At 41.6% G+C, this 24,065-nt stretch overlaps 1 protein-coding gene across 10 annotated transcripts in view; it reads right to left on the bottom strand.

Moving 5' to 3' along the window:
• Positions 1-24,065, bottom strand: part of TSNARE1 (t-SNARE domain containing 1) — a 469,084-nt gene that overhangs the window by 224,372 nt on the left and 220,647 nt on the right. The window lies entirely within an intron of this gene.

Here is a 24,065-nt window from a genome sequence, read left to right on the forward strand (position 1 = left end):
AAATTAACTAGAATCCTTCATGTGTTTCTGTCTTCACTCTTAATCAAGGTGTTTACTTTGAATGAAAGGAATGTGAAATTGAGTAAGAAAACCACCCTTTCCACCAGTTTCCAACTACAGAATCTGCAAGAAATTACTAATTTCAGGGAAAATGTATTAACAGAAAGTATTTTGTTAGTTTGCTTTTCAGCATTTCTAAATTTACTCATTCAGGTCTCTGCAGTCATGAGGACTGAGAAAATCTTTTCAGTTTCCTGGAACTGGAAGAGACTTAGTAACGGAGTACCCAGTTCATACCTCCTACTGTTTTCCTCTTCTTTAGCTTGCCTTCAAGACTTTATTACTCCACCAAATTCATTCTAAGCAATCCTGACCTCATCACCCAGGGCTGCTTGAGTTCAGAGTCGATCTTACTGTACTCAGGGTGGGAGAATTAAATGACCTGTCTGTGGTAGATGAAGAAAAAGAAAATAAGCCAGGGGCCCGAGGTTTAGCTCTCTGATAACTGATGTGCTTTTAAGAAGCACAGCACATTTTCTCCCCACAGTGAAGACCGAATTTAGGAGGAATGCCCTTCCTACCAGGCTTAGATGGTGGGGCTGACACTCACATTTTGCTCATGGAGATCATCAGCTTCTAGGTCAAACTTCAGTTGATCATGAGGGCTACGTTTTGCCACATTCTTTCACCCTGACTGATTGAAGGAAGGAGCAGCTTGTTCTGTTCCTATTTCCAGTCCTTATCCTTCTTTTTTCCCTCTTGATTTGACAACTTTATCTACCATGCAAGTAGACGTTCCCACAGCGATGTGAATGACACAAAACAGCATCAGTGAAGAGAAGCACATCTCCCCTCTTTGTAACCCAAAATACTCTGCTTTTCAAACCTATTTCACTGAATAACTTCAGCCTGACTTCACCCATCCTCCCCAAAGTCACTTGCCTGGGCTGCCACCACCTTCAGGTGGCATCTCCATATGTCGCAGACATCTTTTCATGAAAAATCCTTTCCTTAGGATTTTTCCTTCTGAGAAGCTGAGAGGCCTCAGGAACAAAATGTAATCAATGGTTATCTGCTGCTGTGGAATGCAACAGGTGCATCTGTGATTGGATCATGTTGGTTTGTCTGTAATAAATGGCCAGTCACAGTCAGCTGGCTCGGACTCTCTGTCCGAGACAGAAGCTTTGTTATCATTCTTTTGCTTTCTATTCTATTCTTAGCTAGATTTCTGATGAAATCTTTTCTTCAATTATTTTAGAATAGTTTTAATGTCATATATATAATAAAATAATAAATCAAGCCTTCTGAAACATGGAGTCAAATCCTCATCTCTTCCCCAGTCCAAGAACCCCTGTGAACACCGTCACATCCATACACACAGAGCAAGTGGATAAACATTTTTCCTTTAAGGCTGTCAGGAAGGAGGGCATTCACTGGTGTTTTTATAGCATCACAACACATTCCTCAAGCTGTTCCTGCCCTTTCCTAGCTGTCTGTGGTGTATTTCTCAGCATTCTCTGTCTCTGGCACCACGTTTTGGCTGGCAGAGCTGTCTGAGAGCTGAGCTCTGCTTTGTCCCTGGATCCTGATGCGAGGCAGGGACCCCCTGCTCGCAGCTCCCTCTCTGAGCAGCTGAAAGCCCCAGCATTTGTGGAACTGGGCCCTGCTTGAAAGAGCTCACAGACACATCAAGACTGTCTAGAAAGTGTCGTGATGTCTCTGCCTCCCAACATATGTGCTGCACAGCTGGTGAGCAGGTTCCTGCTAGAAAGGCAAACAAGAGGGAGAATGAGTCACTGGCTCAGCCATTAACACCCATCTAGTACCAAAAAACATTAAAATAGTGAGGAGTCTTTTTTTCTCCTGGGTTCACACAGAGTCAAGAATCAAATTCAGCTGGATTTCCTGCAGCAGAGACAACCCCTAGCACAGGCACAATGCCACTCTGGAGCAGTGGAAAAGCAGAAAGCTGCTGGAAATGAAAATATGTCCCTTTCTTAAAAAAAAATAAAATAGACTGCTTTTGTATTTTGCATTTTGTGTTTGGACTGCTCAACCAGCTTTATTTTTAGAAACATGTTTGACTCCTGCAAAACTCCATTGGCAACAATTTTTAAATCTCTCTTTGTTCCTGGCCTTTGGCAGGGTTTCAGTGGACTGTTCAGTGTCCAAGCAAATGTTCAGAGCCTGATATTGAGAATCACTCTCATTTGGAGACTCTTTAAAAAATATCTGCCCATTTTACAGCCCCTGCACTGCCAGGATGATTCTGTTACTGCCCAAATGCCTGATCCCAAGTTAGGACAAAAATCAGAGGAATCTTGTCACCACATAAGATTCTTGGGGAGTGGGAAGTCAGTTGATTGGGATGGGGCTGGGGACATAGGGCAAAGTGACAAAGTGACAAAGTTCCTGCCTCCCTGTGAGAGTCAGGTCCCCCCTTTGTGGGAGAGAAAGATTAAAGTAGGAGCTGAGCTTTGAGCAGCAGGATGGGACAATACATTGTCATCCCCCCACAGCTTTTGGCACCATCCAAAAAAAGCCTCATTTTGAATAATCATAGAACCAGAGTAAGGTTTGGGTTGAAAGGGACTTTAAAGATCATCTTACTCCAACCCCTGCCATGAGCAGGGACACCTTCCACTATCCCAGGTTGCTCCAAGCCCTGTCCAACCTGGAAAACTTCCAGGGATGGGGCAGCCACAGCTGCTTTGGGCAACCTGTGCCAGGGCTTCACCACCCTCATATTAAATAATTTCTTTCTAATATCCAATCTAAATCTCCCCTGCTTCAGTTTGAGGCCATTTGCCCATTTCTTGGCACTTCAGATCCTTATCCAAAGTCTCTCATGAGCTCTCTTGGAGTCTCTTTAGGAACTGGAAGGGGCTCTGAGGTCTCCCTGGATCCTTCTCCAGGCTGGACACTCCCAGCTCTCCCAGCCTGGCTCCAGGGCCAAGGTGCTTCAGCTTCCTGAGCCCCTTCATGGCCTCCTTGGGACTCACTAAAAATTATCCATGACCTTCTCATGTTGGGGAGACACAGAACTGATTTCCTGTTATAATCTCCCCATGCTTCAAACCAATCTTTTTTTTCCCTTTTCTTCTGAAGATCAGATGTTACAGCTCAAGGTACATGATCATCCCAGTGGCAATACTGGGATGAAATAGAGACACTTGGAAATTTCGATTTGTTTACAGTGTTGTCTTTTTAAGTGCATAATTATGGAAGAGCACTGCATAGCAGAGCCCAGTTAGACAGGAACTTTTACAATTAAAAGGTTCTGTAGGATTTTCTCCTAAAGAAATACATTCAGAGAAACAGAGATCACATTTTCAGCTAAATTGGTGAAATGGCTTCTGTCCCTCTAAGTGTTCCCAGAACATCAATAAAACTTTCCAGTGCCAACTTGTCCATACAGGAGGGGTTGATGGTTTTTTCTCCTGGCCAGTGATCATTCCCACCCAACTCTGTCTAATCTCCCAACCTGTAAACAACATTAAAAAATGAGTTTAAATGAATGGAAGGAAATGCTTGCCCTGATTTCTGTGTGCTCTGACAGCAAGGACTGACATGGACGAGAGGACATTGTTTTACTGGAAATATTTAACAACAGACAACCTTATTCAGAGAATGTGAGCTTCAATCTCCAGAAAATGAAGAGTGACAACTTGAATTTCAAGTCAAATCAAGTCAGAACATTTACTGGTTTAGAGAAAAACACAAGAACAGCAGAAAGAAAATTATATTCTTCCTCAAGAATAGTGATAGAGTTATTACAGATCTAGGCAATGTCTCAGGGAAGAGAAGCTAACACTATTAGGGAAATTAGGACACAGAGGTGTATTTGGCACCAAAGTGCCTGCAAAGTGAAATAATGAAAATATGAAGTGTAAACATTGCTAAAGGGAACAAAATCTTGCTCTGAGTTTGTCCAGGGAGAATGAAATAGGGAGAATTTGACAGTTTGCTAATTTATCCTGTGTGAGTTCTTTACAGGGCAGGATGGAGTGAATTTAACCTTCCAAATGGTGACAAGAAATAGGAAGTTTCAGGAAGGGAAGCGGTGCAGAGCAGCTTTATTATCCTCAGGTGCTCGGTGCTGTCTCGGTGATATACACTCACAGAGATGTTAACCTTTCCTCATTCAGTCCCACACCACCCCATTAGCATACAGGCTTTCATGAGGATTGAAAAGCTTCCTAAACTGTTTCCAAAATAAAGCATTCAGCAAAAGGATTAAGATAAAAAAAAAATGCTGAAAGGTTTTCAGCTCAGCGCCTCTGGAACGTGACATGTAACAAAATCGTCCATAATCTGCCCATTTTTCCAGTTAATATCAGAACGATGTCTTAACTGTGTCACAGGCAGGAGAGGCCACAGATAAACATTCAGATAATTTCTACCACAGATTTTTATTGCACTATCATTATTATTTATTTTACTTCTGTCTTTACTGTGCTATTGACTTTGCAAACTGATGGGGGTTTAACCATCCACACAAGTGTTCTTTATTAGTTTTAGCACTTAACCTACATGTTTCTTTCCTACCATCAGACTATCCTGGCTTCTATCATTTAACTCTGAATAATTCACCTGGTCTTCATTTGTATTTTCACCTTGAAAATATTTATAGGCATATAATCATGTCTCTATTGATACCTTCTTTAAGACTATTTAATTTAGCTCCCTCATTTTCTCATCTGATATTTATAGACTATATACCTCACGCTATTTTACTTGCCCTGTTCATGTTCTTTTTTATTCTCTCTGTACATACCAAAGCCCTTCCCAAACCATAAACTCCAAGATTTCATTGCTTGTGCCATAAAAGTATATTTCTGTTGGAAACTTCCACCCAAACACAGGAGAAATTTTGTCGCATGCTGAAGTCCACTCTCAAAAATGCTGCACGGAGCTTTGATTGGTTGACTTGTTGCATCTTGATGATTTTCCTAACTATGTGACTCACTCCCAAAGGACTCAAATCTGATAATTTTCCACTCCTACAGTCATAAAAAAGTAATGAGCTGATTCTGAAAGGCTGGGACACACTCACTGAATTAAAATCATATTTTGCTCCCTGAAAGAGACCTCTATCTGCAAACCCACATTGAAACAGGATTCTCTCTCTGGAAAGGCAACAGTTTGCTGCTGTTCCTCTGAAAGTTTGTGGGCATGAAAATGAGATTTTTATCTCATAAACCCAGGTTTTCACTGCACAAGAAGCTCCTTACTAACACACATGGGTGCAAACACTGCCATAGAACTCCTGAATTCTGGAGGGACAAAGGGTGAAGTACAGGAAAGGTGTTTGCAGCAATTTATTTCCTTCTTTTCCTTGTCTACTCAAAACTGTGAAGTGGGTTTCTCCAGTGGGAGATTCAATCCAATAAAGTTCTGCCCTTCATTTTTTTGGCCTTTTCTCCAAACTGGCAATAGAGACAAGGAGCTTTACCCTGTTAACAGAGCTGCCACTTTGTTCCATCAGATATCAAGTGTCATTCAGAGAAGGAGGGATAAATTAGGCAGGTGCTGGTTCAGGACTGATGGTATTGACATGCAAGTGGGATCCCTCTTAGCATCAATTTCAGATGTTTGCACAGTGGATATCTTTGTTTGAATTGATCAGGCAAATTGAACTGCCAGAAATCCACCTCTCCAACTTTACATACCCACAGTGGAGGCACTGACCTCCAGCTCCTGATTAAGACTCCCACTATAATCAATGGAGACATGGTCAATAAAGCCAATGGAGATAAGAGCCCTGTTCTCCAGATTAAAAAGATTGACAGCTACTTAACACAAGACTGTGCCACAGACTATAAAGGGAGCCTTGAATGTCAGGCTCAGAAGTAGAGATTACACTACACATGCCCAGCTGTGGCCAAGGGAGACTATGGGGAAAAACCCCCAAACAATCCAAAACAACATGAAAAAAAACACATAGATTTTTCTTTTCAAAAAACCGTGATCAAATGTCGCAGACAAATTTTATGAAAAATCCTTTCCTTAGGATTTCTCCTCCTGAGAACCTGAGAGGCCTCAGGAACAAAATGGTTATCTGCTGCTGTGGAATGCAACAGGTGGATCTGTGATTGGTCTCATAGAGTTGTTTCTAATTAATGGCCAATCACAGCCAGATTCTCTGTGGCTTAGATTCTCTGTCCAAAGCTTTTGTTATCATTCTTTCCTATTCTATTCTTAGCTAGCCTTCTGATGAAACCTTTTCGTCTATTCTTTTAGTATAATTTTAATGTAATATATATAATAAAATAATAAATCAAGACCTCTGAAACATGGAATCAGATTGTCGTCTCTTCCCTGATCCAAGAACCCCTGTGAACACCGTCACAACCAAAAGCCCCATAGATTTTATTTTTATTTTTATTTAAAAAAAACGCTGACCAAAAGCCACATAGATTTTTTTTTTTAACTGAAAACAATATATCATACTTAGCTCAGCTGAGTGCATTAAGATGTGTTTGTTTCTCCCAGCTAGCTGTAGAAAGAGTCTTGTTGCCTCCAGAGATAGAAGTCTACACTGTGGAGGAATTAACAGAGATTCTTTCAGCATGCATGGTTTGAATTCCCAGGAGATTTGTCAGGAACTAGGTGAGGATAGAGAGACAAGACAGGTCTGGGGTGATGGCCTAGAAGCTGCCTCTGGGATTCCCTCTTCATGGAGAAATCCTGTTTTCCCTCACATGGCACATTTAAGAGTAGAAAACATATTTGAAGTTACCTGGTTAGTGTGACAAAGAAATGACAAAACCACCTCTGGTTTACTGATGTGCAGTTTGTTTATTCATCTGCCTTCACACAGAAGGCAGAATTATGTGAAAAGTTCAACTTCTTCTGACAAATTTCCCCAGCTGGTGAAAACAGGAGGCAACCAGCATCTCCCTCACAGACCAGGTCTTTAATAGACTTAACACCACGAGAATATGAAGTGATCTAAGCTATATATTCACACCATATGAGATCAGACTGCATCAAAACTTTGATAGATGCCCCTGCTGTTTGCTCATCCTTAAGGAGCAATGACCTGGACATTAGCATGTCTAGTAAATTGTTCTAATGTGTGCTGAAAGGGGACTAATGGATACAGTAATTGATTGTTTGATGGATAGCTGGGGAGCCCTTTGATTATGAGTTTTTGCTACGGTCCAAGACATTTTCATTCTCCAGTTAACCCAGAGCTGATTGCTTGCATGAATTATCTCCTTCTCTGACTGCAAATATCATTCACTTAATAAATATTTCATTAGAAACAAACCAGTGGTGGCGAGAGAGGGGGAAGCAGACACTCAGGGCTGTCTCTGTTGAAGATGCTACAGAGTTTAGAGAACAGACACAGAGATTATCCATGAAATGTGCTTGGGTCAGACAGGAGATCTCTGTGTCTCCAGGATTTAGTGCTCAGGAGCAAGAAGAAGCCTCAAGGCCAATTTAAATCAATCAAGGGAGGCCCAATATGGACCAAGAAGGATGTAATGCAATGCTGAAGCCACTGTGTAGAAGCTGGCTTCCTCACAGATCTCACCCTCCTCTCTCCCAAACTCCAGGCTGAGCTTTCATGCTATAATGAGGTATCCTAATCAAGAGATAGAATATCATCAAGAGAAGCTTTATAATTCCTGAGATTTTGTGGGGAGGACAGAATTTTGATCCTAGTGAAGGTTATAGCAAAATTTTCCTGCTTATCATTGCTGTCTTTTTTGATCCTTTATTTTCCCATGATAAAAGTCTGCTCAAAAGTTATTTCTACCTCTACTTGACTTTTAATATTTAATTATCCAGTGACACCTGTACTGAACACATTTGTTGCATTTCAGATGGTTACTTTCCAGCATGACACTGTACTTTTGAGTTATGAAGATCACTACTTTTCTCTCAAGGAGAGCTCCAAAGGGCAGTGCAGAAATCAGGCAAAAATCGATTTTTTTTTTAACCACTCAAACTCTCAATCCTGGATCAACTCTCTTTCACATCTCTTCAAATTTTCAAATAAGAAGAAAGCAATATTTGCTGAGGACAATTTGGACTTCTACAGGCTCCAGAGAAGTGAGGAACTTCACAAACTAAGCTGGAGTCACAAGGAGTTTATTCCAACACAGAGTCACTACAAAAGCTAATCCCAATTCACCTCACACTCTTAATATGCTGAGAACTGCAGCAGTTTTTAAATCCTCTTTCATTGAAAAATTGTTGATGAGCAAAATACATAATGTTCCCCTATTACTCTCCACCTTGTGAACGTCCCCTGGGCACTGAGACTCTCTTATCTTGTTTTCCTAGCTGTTCCTCCAGCATATTTATATTGTTAGCCTCACAATGGGTATCATTATGTCAATAAGCACAATTTAAATATTAATCCTATGGTTATGGGCAGAAATGTAACTGATCATATCATATGCTATAAAAGGGGAACACATCACAAGGAAATGGCTTCAGTGCTGTTTGCTCTCACATGTTTTGTCAAGAATTTTACAGAGGGGAATGACATAAAAAAATATAGGAGGAAATGAGAGAAGGTGACAAAGGAAGACAAAAAAAACCCAAATGGAGCAGGGACTGTCAAGAGTGAAAGAAGAACACAAAAGGTGCTCGGAAAGGGGATAAAGATTAAAGAAAGCTTGGAAGTGAATTGAAAGGAAGCCAAAGGCAGATCCAGGTTACCTCCAAAATGCACAGATCTCCCAGTCAGGTATGACAGGAGCTGAGATGGGACCCTGCCAGGCACTGGAACCCTCACTAGTGCTGATATATTTCAGCAGGAAGGGTGAGAGAAGGAAGGCAGAAAATCTTTCCAAAAACAGAATAGCCATTATAATAATCTACATATTCCTGTTGTTTCTCCTTCATTACCATACACAGACCAACTACTGGGGAGGAGGAAATCTCATTTTTAGACAAAAATATCTCTTTTCTCTTGAAGAAATATTTGTCAGTTATTTCTGAAGATAAAACAACAATCTGCCCACATTCTGGAAAAGAATTGGCCACAGGGTACTTCTAATAATAAAGAAAAAAATGGGTAAAATAAAGAATTGGAAAAAACTGCTTTTCCAGATAAATACTAAGCTCTGTATTTTTCTGAGATCAGACTGAGTGAAGAAACTGGCACATTTAGTGTTAGACATATATTTTCCACACCAAATAGTGGAAGGTGACTGAGTCCACAATATCCCTGCATATTTTATCATAATCATGAGGCTGCACACCAGCCTTCTCCATGGGAAGCTCTCCCTGAACCACTGACACTGCCTGCTGAGGGAGGTGACACTTTCCATCAGCCAAGGAGCATCGATCTGGCTCAGCATTTTAAAGTCCCTGATGAGTTTACATTACCTTTCTGCTGGAGTCCTTTTATTTGCATCCACTGCCTGTGCTTTTACCCCTGCTTCTGCTCAGCTCAAACACAGCTGTGCTAATACACCAAAGCCACACAGCTAATCCATATACCTCTCATCTATTTTCAGGTCTCATTTGGCAGATGGACGGGGGTGAGACCAGTGGGAACACAGAGGAGAGACAAAACCTTGAGGTGTGTCCTGGCCAAGGCTCCCAAGGACGCTGATTAAGCTTTAGTTCTGTGAGGATCACAGAATCTTTGAGGTTGGAAAAGACCTCCAAGATCATGGAGTCCAACCTTGGAACTATCACCAGTTTGTCAACCAGTGCCAAGTCAGTCACTTCTTGAACACTCCCAGGGATGGTGACTCCACTACCTCCCTGTGCAGCCCCTTCTGATGCTTAACCATCCTTTTCATGAAGAAATTATTCCTGATGTCCAACCTGAGCCTCCCTTGGTACAGCTCGAGGCCATTTCTCCTCATCCTGTCCCTTGTTCCCTGGGAAAAGAGAGAAACCCCCACCTGGATACAACATCCTGACAGGAAATTGTAGAGAGCAAGAAAATCCCTCTTTTTTTCTCCAGGTTAAACACCCCCAGCTCCCTCAGCCTTTCCTCAAGGACTGACTCTTCAAACCCTTCCCCAGCTCTGTTGACCTTCCCTGGGCCTGCTCCAATCCCTCCTGATCTGAGGGACCCAGAATTGGACACAGCACTTGAGGTGTGGCCTCACCAGTGCTGAGTACAGAGGAACAATCACTGCTGTCACAGACATCTTTTCATGAAAAATCCTTTCCTTAGGATTTTTTCCTCCTGAGAAGCTGAGAGGCCTCAGGAACAAAATGTAAACAATGGCTATCTGCTGCTGTGGAATGCAACAGGTGGATCTGTGATTGGTCTCATGTGGATGTTTATAATAAATGGCCAATCACAGCCCAACTGGCTCAGACTCTCTGAGACACAAACCTTAGTAATCATTCTTTCTTTTTCTATTCTTAGCAAGCCTTATGATGAAATCTTTTCTTCTATTCTTTTGGTATAGTGTTAATGTAATATATATAATAAAATAATAAATCAAGCCTTCTGAAACATGGAGTCAGATCCGCATCTCTTCCCTCATCCTAAGACCCCTGTGAACACCATCACACACTGCCATGGTCAAAAAAAGAAACTACACTTGGCTGAGTTTCACAAAAGGTTCTGAGCAATGCACACATTCTGAAATCACAGGTGTTTTTCCAAGAGGAGCTATGATAGCTCAGTTGTCCTGGATAAGTGTCACCATTGGCAACTCCATCCTGCCAACCGAAACGTGTGGATTGTGATGATGGGGATATTGCTCTCCTCCAGCCTCACGCTGTCATGCAGTAACAGTGCTCAGTCCAACATTCCTCAGAGGAATTTGGCTTTCTCCAAAAGAAATGTGAGCCCTTCCACCCTGACTTATTTTAAATGTTCCTGGTAGGTCTCATGAGTAATGTACCTACACAAAAAGACCTCAGAAAACGTACAGATTGTGCAGGAACGTAAATTTGACTGAGCAAGTGATGAATAGAATGCAGAGCAACATCCTCAAATTTTGGGCAAAGAATATATAATCATTCAGTGGTGTTTGCGAAACATGTCAGGCTCTGTCAGGAAGAAGGGTTATAAATAAATGTCAGGGAGATACTTTAATAATGCTATTTCATATACACTCAATAATGAACTTTAATTATTTCTTTGGGTTTCTTTCTTCTCTCACTGTAGCAGATGAGTCAAGCCCAGATGTGTAATGAAACTCATACTGGCATCACAGCATTTTCTTTAGAGGTGGCTGAAAGAGCTCTATGGATCAGCTGTCAAATCATTTCTCCTCCTGTGGGGTTTCCTTCATGCGTCTCACCCAGCATTTAATTCCTCCACATATGGTATGAGTGAATCATAGCACAAGGAATTTTCCTGATGGAAAAGATTTTGCAGACAAGCAGTCTTCTCACATCACTGGTCCTGAAATGAAGCCAAAGTCATCTTTATCATAGGCAGTGGAGGAACCTGCCAAGAGGAACCAGTTGCCATGGTGTGTAAGGCTATAACATCTACAACTTTGCATTCTGAAACTATGGGAACTAATTTAGAGCTTATCAGTAACCCCATCACCAAATATTTGCAGCAGAGAATGAGGAGATTGATTTGTTTCCTGCTGTGATGCTGGGAATTAACAGAGGATATCAAAAGGAAAGCTCTGAGGTGTTAGATGCAATGATGTGGATAAATATGAAATATCCCACCAATTCCTTGGCTTTTCAGTAGAAACTCAGGGAAATGAACAGAGGAAAGTGTCACATCACTCCTGTTGCAAAATGACTTCCTGTCAGCCTCTGCAATGACTACACAACTTTCTTGAAGAGGAAATCACATGTGATGAATCTCCCTGAAATTTCATTTTCCTTTCCACCTTTCCTGCTCTATGAGCAAGGAAAATGACAACACAACTTACTGAAAGAAAGAAGATGTTCCCCAAATCCCCTCACCATGAAGAGACCATGGCCCGATTCTTCTGCTGAGACAGGAGTGTGAAAGTCACTGAAGGGCCACACAAAAGTGTCTGACTTCACTTGCCAGGTCTACTCCCAGTCCCATCCCCAATATTCCATGATGAAACCCAGGAATAACATCAATTCTGCAGACTCTGCATGTAAAAAGTCCTTGCACTTGGCATCTACTCAACCTATTCCTCCTCATGAACACATCCAGACCACCAATTTCCATTTCCTTCTGGGAATCATGAAAAAAAAATAGAACAACAGAAACGGAACAAAAGCCCCAAGACAGAGGAAGGCAGAGAACCCTGGCAGGAGCTGTGTAATCGTGGAGGGATGAGCCTGTGCTGGAGCAATTTTACTGATGTGACTTAGACCCCATGGAAGGGCCCCACTCTGGAGGAGGATGAGGAGGAAAGAGCAGCAAGGACATCTTGCGATGAATGGTCCCATTTCCCACCCCATTCCCTCCAGGATGCTGGTGGGAAGGAGGGAGAACTCAGAAATGAGTTTTCCTGGGAAGATGGGAGAGGTGTGGGAGAGATGTTTTAAGATTCAGTTTTATTTCTCATTATCCTACTCTGATTTAATTGGTAAGAAATTAAACTAATTTTTCCACACTGAGCCTGTTTTGCCTGTGACAGTAACTGGTGAGGGATTTCTCCTTGTCCTTATCTTGACCCATGAGCCTTTCACTACATTTTGTGTCCCCTGATCAGCTGAGGGGGTGACAGAGCAGCTTTGGTGGGCACTGATATCCAGTCAGGGGCAACATGCCACAAAAAGGGATGGATTCTTCCCCCTACAGACAGAAACACCTCAATTTGCAAAATGTTTGTGATATGCAGGGGCATCTACTAAAATTCAGCATTGGGAGGTTTCCCAACTCACCTCCTCTTTCGAGTCTTATTTTCAATCACCAGTTTGTAAACAAAGCTGTTCCAAATAAAGCAGTTCCAAAAATAGCCCACACAGCTCCATACCACGCTTTCAAAACCCTTTGTTTTGGTGGTCAGTTAATAATTTGCAATGTTTTCCAACTCCTCACAGCACAGAAGAGGAAAAAACAGCACTGATGAGCTCTGAGACCTAAGAGCGTACAGGGGGAGAGTCAAGAAGGCAAAAGGATGATTAAAGGGATTTTGTGTGAACTCAAGTCTACAATGGGTCAGTGCCTGCAGGCCTGGAAGCAACAAGCAGTGTAAGGAGAAGAAAACGGTTTTTCTAACACTGGATGTCATCAAGCTCAAAATGAAATGCACCTCAAAATAAACAGGATTGGTGTAGGACAAGAAAACAAATGACATTCTATATATGAAGAATGCATCTCTGTAAAGTGAGTCCTTTTGGGTAGAAACATATAAAAACTTATTAAAAAAATAAAAAGGCAGATGCCAAAATATTTAAATTAAAAATATGGTTCTCTATAAACAAAGAGCTCTTTCTCCCCTTTACTTTTGTGCATAACTCTCTCTCATACCCCACTTTTTCCAGGCTGGGACTGCCTGGCAGCTCTGACCAGGCAGGCAGGGGTCCAACAGATCACCACCATTTGCTGTCACCTTTACCTGCTCTCACACCCATGAGCTGAGGTTTCTTGCTCATTTAAATAATCTTGAACCTTTTAAACTCCAAAACAGCAAATTACCACTTCCCCATGCTACATCAGAAGTGTGTCACCCTCTGCCATTCATCAGATGGCATTACAGACCCTAATGTGCCTAAGGCAGATGTGCTGATGAGCAAGACCTGTGCTCACCTTTGGGTGCCAAAATTACATGAACTGGGTAGGGAGAGGACCTGCACAGCTCCGTGGAATTTACTAAAGACCAGAACCAGAGAAGCTGAGACTAAAAACTGCCAAACTTACAGCAGATGTGACCTAAAGCTCAAATTCCTCCTCCCTAGGAGCCTCAGAAGTCATATATTTATACATAAAATCATTAATATTATACCTATTTAAATTCTATTTAATATGTTTGGTCTCCTTAGTACAGAGAGGGGACATGGAGCAGATTTCCACACCTGAGTAAGGTATTCTCTCTTCAGCAGACACACAAAACATCCTGATTCACCCCAACTCTTTATAGAGTTTATTCTCATCTCAGTGATTCATCAGGGCTTCCCTGATACCGTTTTCATCCGAGCAGCGTGAAACCCAGCTCCTGCATCCCACCGGTCCTGTGCCAGCAGATGGCACTCCAAAGCGTGCAGCATCCACAGATGCTGGAAAAGGTGTTATTTTGTTTTTTGTTTTTTTCCTGTGCCTGGCTCTTCACTGGTGTTTTTAATCATGTTTAAATATAGGGGTCAAGTTAGGAGCTCCCACCTCAGCTCCTTCAAACTTCCCAGTGCTCAGCTTCCAGAAGATGTCACTATGTCCTGCTGCACATAAAAGCCACATTCCCATTCTCCTTCCTTAAATCATCCAACCAGTTACAAACTGCTGGGCACAGGAAGGGAGAAAACACCTTCCCCACTCACCAGAAATCAGCTGTGATTGCAAGAAGATGCTTTGATTTTTTAAATTTTTTCTTAAATTTTTTTTTTTGCTGGGTGGTTTTTGGATTTTTTCAGGGCAATCATCTGTGTTTCTCAGCACGTCACTGCTGAGCTCTGCATGTGAATGTAACCCAATACAGAAAGGAGAAGGGGAAGGGAAAATCCTTCCTAAAGCAAGAAACGTTGCAGATCAAGAGATTCAATTGTGTCAAGTGCAATATTGAGTCAAGGTTCTAGGAACCACCTCAATAGTTTTATCACATTCAGGACTTTACAGACTCAGTGAAGGTAGAAAATAAAACACTGAAACTTTTCATTTAATCCAAGTGACGTGTGCAAACCTCAGCTCACAAAAAACCCACGGCTTGCATGGACTGGAAACAGAATCCATGGAAAACTGGGTTTATGGAAATAAACATTTATGGTTTCACCCAGTTTCTCCATACAGCCACTGTCGGTTTCTCCATGGCAGTCTTTGTGCCAAGGAAGACCTTGGGAACCTCCTGTCATTGAATTTTGGCTTTGGGAAGTTGCACAAAAGGGAGCAGAAGATCAACTTCCATTTCCCATGAGGAAGAACTTTCCTTGCTCTACCATTCCCAGCTCCCTTCCAGCATCTGGAGAAGACAGTGAGACAATAGGTGAGATTGAAACCTTAGCAGGGAAAAATTCCTCTTGCACCAAAGCAAATTAATCCACTGGAGTGACCTAATGCTCATCCCAGGGTACCACATGGTAGCGCAGCTTTAATTACAACAAATAACAAAGGGGACAGTGCAGAGCTTTACTGTGTTGTACTGCAGGGGACACAGTGAGATGCAGCCCTGTCAGCTCGCTGCTGAAGTGACAAACTGCCCATTTGAGCACCCACAGGAGGAGAAGATCTGTGGTGGCATGGCTGCATCACTTCTCCAGGATAAATCAAGAGCTTACAGGGATGAGCTGGGAGGAGGGTGATGCTCAGCAGGTACCAACCTCACAATTTGGATTTGCTCCCAACAGTGGCAGTGATGAGCAACACTCATAACTCAGTTTTTCCATTCATAGAAACCACAGAATAACTCAAATTAGAGAGGAGCCCTGAGGACCATCAAGTCCCACACCTTGCCATTCTTAGCTACAATAGCACATCCAGGGAATTTTTTATCAGGGCTTGCTCATGGCTCTGAACCATCACCTTATTTCATATTTGGGACAATTGGGTGAAAAAGTCTCTTAAACTTAAGGGAATTGTTTGCTTCAGAGGCATCTTCTTCTTCTCAAACCAACAAGTTTGTGAGACTGCAGTGGAGAACTTCCATCTGTGTTTAGGTGAACACATTTATTTTATTTATCACACAGGCTGTTGCTATCAGCTCAGAAATAACTACTTGAAATGTTATCTGCACCACATGCCTTATCCTACAGATCCTGTTGTGTTTTATAATGACACTATATATAAATTATGACTCTGATGTATGTCCAGCTTTATGAGTTAGCTCCAAAGGAATTTCCTGGATTATCATTAAAAGTGAGGATGAAACTCTATAACAAACCAGTACATCACTGGAAGTACATCACTTGGCAAAAACAACAAAAATATGGGTTACAGTTTTCAGCTAATGAACAGAATAAAGAATCAGAATTAAAAGTGTGACTCTGTGTTTCTTCATGTTTTTATAAATCAGAATTAATTGTGACCAATTCAAAGAGCCTGAGAAACCTGGTCTAGTGGAAGATGTTCCTATCCATGGCAAGAGGTTTGAATAAGATGGTTTTTAAAGTTTTTAAGGTCCCTTCCAACTCAAATAATTCCATGAGTCTATGATTTCATAGGTGAGATGAAATATAGGGGAGGTAACATCACTGCCTTCTACACAGGAATGAAAGGGGTTTAATATTATTAGGCTTTATGGTGGATATAATTTTCTTTATTTAGACCTTGAAAACAAATAAGATGTGCCCTACAAAGGTCAATAAATATCATTGTTGTCTTCACCCTGGTGCAGCAAGGGTTAATGTATTTCCAAACACATTTTTTAGTGGGAAAATACCACTGCTGTCCCCATTTAATCATGTGATAAATGCAGCCATCAAAGTGGGTTTAGAAGAATACAATTTCCTTCCTTTCAATAATTCATCTCCACAGGGGGGTTTAAATGTATTAAATAACACTGCATTCACTTTGGAGCAAGGTGACACACTCAGTAAGATGTCACATTTGTTACTCCAGTTGCTGCGTGTGATCTTTGCCAGGGCAAAAGTCAATTTAGACTCTTGCAGGGCACCTTAGGGAGGTGGGTTTGAAGAGAGGTGGATGGGGTTGTATGAGCAGTCCCCTCACCCCAGCAGATCCACTTTCACTGGGCAGAACTATATAATTATGCTTCTTTAAAAAAAATAGTCATATACAGAGGAGTCAAGCCCAAAAAGTGAACAAAATTCAAGCTTTTAATTCATGTTTTAATAATTATAGTACTGCCACTGTGGTCACACACATCCTGCAGACCCAGCCCACGTTTCATCAGCTCTGGGATCGTGGCCTGTGTGTGCTCTCCTCTCCAGCTGCTGTCACACAGATCTGACAGGGCTGCCAGAGGTGACCCTCACTGCCCAGAAAAGCTGCATGCAAGGACAAACCTCTCTGAGCAAGGTGAGTGTCCATCCAGCTGCCTCTGTATTTACACTTATATTTTATTTTTTATTTGTATTTATTTATATTGATGTAGGCATACATCAGTGCACACATATATTTATAGATATACAAATCTGTGCCAGCAGTGCTGACTGCAACCATGAACTGCCCACAATCACTGGGTAAAAAGCAATGCTCAGGAGGAAAAAGGATTCAGAATTCCTTGAGACCATGTCTGAATCTCATATAAGAGGTGAGAAATGTTGGGGGTTTTTTTAATGAAACTGATGTGGCAGAGATGTGCATTTGCAGCATTCTTTAAATTTAGGAGCTGATGTTACTTAAGGGGGTAGAAAGGCTGGAAAGGATATGGAGTGATAAGATATGGGGGAATGGCTTTAAGCTGAAGGAGGGTAGATTTAGATTGGATATTTGGAAGTAATTCCTCCCTGTGAGGGTGGGGAGGCCCTGGCACAGGTTGCTCAGAGAAGCTGTGGCTGCCCTATCACCGGAAACATTCCAGGCCAGTTTGGATGGAGCTTGGAGCAACTTAGGATGGTGGAAGGTGTTGCTGCCCATAGCAGGGAATTTTAAACAGATGATTTTTAATGGTCCTTCCAATCCAAACCCTTCTGTGACTCCACAAGACACAAGCTCAGCAACCACCCAGGCAGCCACCACACGCAGTGGGTAAAAAATACATTACAGAGCTATCTCTGGCTATGGAAGAACAATAATTTGGGCACCAGCTGAGTGATCTGTCCCAGCCTCTGGGCACAATATGGATTTTTTTCCCTGTCCAAGTGCTCTCTCTGCCATCAGCAGAGCTGGCTGATGGCCGTGTTTTCATCGTGTGGCCCCAAACGCCTCCACGTGACCCCGGTGTCACCGTTCCCCAGCAGGGGCTGTGCCAGCCTGGGGTGACAGCAAAGTGTCTCCCAGCACTTGGGAGCATAAAAGCGAGTGGTAGCAGGGCTGGGGGCGAGGCTGGCACATCCCAGACTAAACAAAGCTTTGGTTTGTGGCTGCAGCAGTGAGTCAGAGCCGGGCTAGAGGAGCCAGCGGAGCTGCTCTGGAGGAGGCTTCGTACAAAAGAGCCCCTTCCCTCTCCTTCATCCTCTGCCCACACACAAACCTCTGTCCTTTCTCACTCAAACAAAAAGGAAAAGTTAAAAAAAAAATGAAAAAGAAGAAAAACACCCAGGGAACAAACAAATGGAAAAAAAAACCCCTTAACTAACCAAAACCCAGCTGATGAAAACTCATTTCTTTGTCTGGATGCTGATAGAGGCAGCTGCAGTCTCTGGTTCTGTCAGCAGACACAGGCAAAAGTGGGCTGGTCCCTTGAAAGGCACTTAGTAGAGGATTGCCAAGGAAAATGCATAATGTTCAAGTTGTTCAGGCAATTTAGGAAATGGCAAGCTCCCCCTAAACCTGATAATACGCATTCCTTTTTTATAAATGTTTGGTCTTTTCTTCTCTTTTATGGTAAGGAGATTGGAATATTACTGGAAGCTCATACCTCCAGCTTTTGACAATTCCTTCAATGACAGCTACAGTAGCATTTGGGGTAGTTATTATATGTTTTTACTGAAGCCCAGAGCATTCCTGGTGTCCCATAAAACCTGCCACCAGCAGCATCCAGAACCTGGATGTTCTCCCAAAGGCTTTGGTGCAGGAGTCTTCATTTAAAGTTTTACAGCTGAAAAATGCTGCCTCCCTGACAAAAGGGGAGCTTAATGGTTACTTAGAGAAGTTCTGTGCCTATAAAGCCCACTGGAAATTTTTTTTCAAGATCGTGGGCATGATGAGAAGAAAAGACCTTCCCTTCCCAGACACACTGGAAGCAGAGCAAGAATACTTTGGGACATTCAGAATAGATTCCACCTCCCTTGAAAACACAGGGAACAAATTAAAAGATTATGTGTGAATCTATTTCCATCCACTTATTAAATCCCTTTATGAGAACCTACTTCTCTACCCCCAAAGAGGCAGAAAAAGAAAAGAAAATATTTAAATTTTCTTAAGAAAATTGCTTTAATGACTGCCTTGAAAAAAAACCAAACCCTTTAAAACCAAACAAAAGCCCACACTTGAGTAAAGTCAAGAAAAAAATAACTGTGTGATTTAAATGCTCCATATTGACAACCCTAGGAACAGGGGAGTGGGTTGATTACAATATGGCTTTTAAAGGATGCACAGTCATTTAAAACAAAGTTGACATTATTGAAATAACACTTTTTACAGAAGTAGCTGCATCCCAAACGACCTTGAAAAGACACAGCAATTACTACCACACATGCAAGATAAATTATTACCAAAGCTAAGGCTTGATTTCCTGAGATACAGCAGCCAGACTGGAACATTAGGAACTGGGATGAGTTCTGAGATAAGATGGTAGAGTCAATAAGACAAATGTGTAAATAAAAAGCTCCATTTGTCGGGGCAAAAGCTGCATTTTGATTGTGAGAAATTGGAGTTTTGCATTTCAGGGAAATACACACCATGTCCTCTCACAAATGTGGAAGCTGGTTTCAAACATGAGGAGCATCAGGAGCATCCACTGCTTTAAAAACTCATCATTAATTATTATTCAAAATAAGCTGTTGGTGTTGGCTTAGCCTGTGAGATCCTCAGGGTGGCACAGTCTTGTAGCTGTGCTTATACAACATCTACCATGACAAAGGCCTGGTAAAAATAGAAGCCCAAATAACCCAAGTCATTACACACTCACGTAGATATATGCAGTTTATGCAGACATTACTGCCAAAAAAAGTTATTCTTCCATAAAGCCAAGGACTGGATCTTGCTGCCCCCAAAATGAGAATTTTACTCTAATCACATAAAAAGAACAACTTCATAATCACAGGAAGAAAGGGAGAAATGATGCTTCCTGTGGGAAGGAAGTCCATTTAAAGGCAGAATAAACTGATGCAGTCAGGAGGGGAAAAAAAAAAAAAAGCAGCTTGTATATGCAAATAGACATTTATTACCCATCTTTGTACTCCTAAGAAATATAATTCACTGACCTTTGAGAGATGGGTCAAATAGGCCCACAGAATAAGAAACAATGGCATCTTTTTGGCAACTGCCATGTTCCAAAGCAGTAATTATCCTTTCCTCTCTCTGTGAGCAGCAGGAAATGAAGAGGGATGCCATTACACCATGACAATTACTGTAATTTTAATTTCTAAATATTGCTAGGAAAGTTTCCTCAAGAAAAAAAAAAATTCTGTTCAGATTTTTGATGTGGTTTTAGATAAAAACTCATTCCCCAGCTAACACAGAGCTGTGCTTCCCCTCCTCCCACTCCCTTGGGGGAACCACCCACAAAGTCTGCAGGGTGAGAAAAACCCACTTTCCTCCCCATTAGTGGAGAAGAGAGAATTGCAGAGAATCACAGAGTGGTTTAGGTTGGGAGGGACCTTCAAGATCATCTTGTCCAACCCCTGCCATGGGCAGGACCACCTTCCACTACCCCAGGGTGCTCCAAGCCTCATCACTTGAACTTGTTCAACCATGGGCACAAAAACAGATTCTATCAGAAGCTGATGATGTTGGATGCACAATAATTATTTTTTAAAAAAAATTAAAAATAAGGATTCTTTTCATCTCCTGTGCTCAGAGACATTATTTGCTCTATTGTGGATTTTCCACAGTCTACCATTAATTATTTTAATACTATGGATGATCAATTCTGTGTTATTAGATTATCATATTATATCCAGTTGTTGCACTGTGGGATGGATTTCACCCTAGAGGACACATCTGGTCAGCTGTCCAGCCTCTCCCTTACTGACCACCCTGTCCCAGGCTCCAGGGGACACCTGAAACCCTCCCACCCCTACACTGGACTCTGTCTGAGAGGAGGAGTTTGCACCTTTGTGCGTCTGTTCAGGGGGAGAGGTGGGATTTGAAGTCCATCTGTCCCAAAAATAACCAGGAGAAGAGGGGATCATATCCTTTAATCCTATGTCTGCTGTAGGCTGCACCAGCAATTCCCATAAATTGGAAACTACCTTTCAAAATTCCCCTTAATGAGCCTTTTGAGGTCTCATTTTGTCACCAGTAGGTGAAGACTTAAAATTACTTTCACAGATTCAAGGGAAAGGGCTTTTTTTCTCTTTTTTTATTAATTGTTGCCACAAGGCACGTTCAACAATCATCATTTAGTGTAGTAAAAAGTTGTGTCTTCCAATATATGCACCTATAGAACTCCATTGATTTGTCTATACACAAACACATTCCTACAAACATATATTTGATTAAGAATTTATATAACTTCAGGTTTCAAATAGTTTTGGATCAATGCCTTTATTTTGCCTTTATAAACAAATAAACTCAATTAAAGAGTACTTACAACAAACCACAATGGGCAGGAAACTAATTTTCCCAAGGCTTGCCATGGCAATTTTTACCTGTTACATGGGTCTAGGGAATCAATTACTCCCTAAAGGGAAATTATTAGGGCTTGTGTTACCCAAAATCTCACCTTTCCCACTCACCAGTGAGAGAAAAGTATAGGGACAGGCATCCAGAAAAACGAGTATTCTTCAGACCTCTTACAATTTGCTGTAATAAATTAAAGTATAAATAAAAGAGAACAAAGCCCTGCAGGCAGGCAGTGTTTGAATCAAGGCTGGATCTGCACCAAGCCACTGTGCAGCTTCACAAGGCCCATAAATCAGCTCTCCTGAACATATGTAGTATTTTGCATTACTCTATAGGGTGTTAACTTTAATGCCTTAATATATTCACATAGTGGTCAGGTTACAGTTCCTGTGGGAACCATAAATCTCTATGTCCTGGCCAATCTGCTGCTGGAAAAATAATAATAATAAGTTAAAACTATCCACTGCACCACATTGCCTTCAGCAGGTTTTACACCTTTAATTTTCTTTCTTTCTGTACTTGAGGGAGGAAGAAGAGAAGATGTGTGAAGCTGCAGACGTACAGGGAGGCTGAAGCAAATGCGAATTAATTTTCATCCCTTTTATGCACAAAGGCTTGTGTGTCCCCAGCCCAAGAAAATGTCACTGCATGAAAGATTTGCTCTTGGGTGTGATCAAACCTTTTTCTGAGTCAGAGCCCTCTCAGCCAGGACATGCTACAACCCCCTTTTTCATAATGCACCAAAACCTCTTCACCTGCAAGCAACAGCTACAAGGAGAAACAACCTGAGCTGATTCAGTTTAACCCAATTTCTGCTGATTCTGCCTGACCCCCACCAAACTGATCCTGCCACAATCTCCCAGTGGTTGGATTCCTACCTGGTTTAAGGCAGGAATTGGATGGGTTGGATTCCTACCTGGTTTAAGGCAAAGGGGGGTGTCTCTATCCCATTCTTCCTCCAGCCTCCTTTTGCTCCAACCCCACCATTACTCACTTAAAAATTGGAGTATTTTTAGTCTGGCATACTATTTTTTTTTCCTATATTAAAATTCTGCTTCCAAAGAAAGTTGGTTTTGGAGTCATCAAGCAATTTCAACACACCAAAAAATCTGGTTTCATCCAGGCTTGCTCCCAATGCCAACAATTGGCAGTAATTAGCATTTTTCACTCTGTGTTGTTATTATATTTCTAGAGTCCCAGTGCTCAGACTGCCAAAGCTCTCAGCTGTCCTATCTTCTATCACATCAGGGTCACCACTTGTTGTTATCTTGTTGCATTTCATATTTCTAGAGTCCCATACTGTCACAATCATATTTCTAAAGTCCCGTACCTTCTCAGTGATATTTCTTGGGGGCAGTTCTTCAAAGCACAGACTTCTTCTCCTGCTTGTTGTTGCTTCTCAATCAGGGCTCCTTCCAGGCTCTCCCTGACTGGCCAAGCCCACCCCCTTTTATCACAGTTATCTTCACTAGCTACAGTTGCAGCCCAATTAAGGACATGGCAGCTGCAGCCCATCAAAAACAACCAGGGCTTATCAGGGCAAGGCCTATATACAGATATTCAAATACAATACAGATATTTAAATACAATACAGATATTTAAATACAATACAGATATTTTACTAGGACTCCTACTATATGTTTGCACTGGTTAATGGCCAGCAGTGTCCTCAATCCTAATGGCCATGGTAGTACCAGACTTGGTAGTCCAGGCAAGGACAGAGCTGTTCCCTTCCCTGCAACCCAGCAGTCAAACCAAAATTGGTTAAAAACCCAAGAAGTGATGCAATACAGATGGCATGAAAACAAATCAAAGTTAATTTGCACAAAATGACCCAATAAATATTTAATGTATGTAGGATTTGACCACAGTTACAAGATGTGTTATTTATGCCCCTGCTCAGCACAGATCACCAGCTGGTGGACAAATCCAGACTGTTAATTTTTATAAACACAGAGCTGAAAAGCAACATCTGTGCACAATCTCTCCACAGGTAGCAGTGGGAACCCTCACTCTGGATAAAGGAATTCATCAGCCCTTTGGTACCTTAATTTCATTTCACTGACACACCTACACCAACTAAGCAGCAAGGTCTAAGGCAGAATTGTGATTGCTTGAAACTTAGTTAATATTAAAGCTTTGGTGCATTGATCTGCACTAATGATGGGGTTTTCAGTGGCACCATTTCACTCTTTTTTACAGAGAATGAAAAATTCAAAGTTACAAAGTTTCTTACATACATTAAGGAAGTTGTAGAAAACCAGGTGGCACAAGGTAGGGAGAGAAAAGTCATTAGGAAAGCAGAAAACCTGCTGACTGTCCCTTGAATGATAAAAAGTATCAAAAATATCAGAAATTATCACTGAAATTAGACATAGAGTTCTGGGTTTCGGTGGCACAGTACCATCTGAAAATGCCTACAAGTTTTTAGCATGTAGGATTTGAAAGGACAACTTAATCTCTGTTGGACCCTTACTTCAGCCAAAGGATCTCCTGGCATCCAAACTCTCTTGGAAATTTGTGGAGATTTCTTAAACACACACACACACAGAGACATACAGATATTGAATCTATAGTATTTTGCATTACTATTTATGAAAGACTACACATTTTTCTGTATCTATACATATAGACTTACACTAAAATATCTTTATAGTCTTAATAATTTGCATATGTTGAT

Source organism: Zonotrichia albicollis, chromosome 1, assembly GCF_047830755.1.
Source record: "Zonotrichia albicollis isolate bZonAlb1 chromosome 1, bZonAlb1.hap1, whole genome shotgun sequence".
NCBI lineage: Eukaryota > Metazoa > Chordata > Aves > Passeriformes > Passerellidae > Zonotrichia > Zonotrichia albicollis.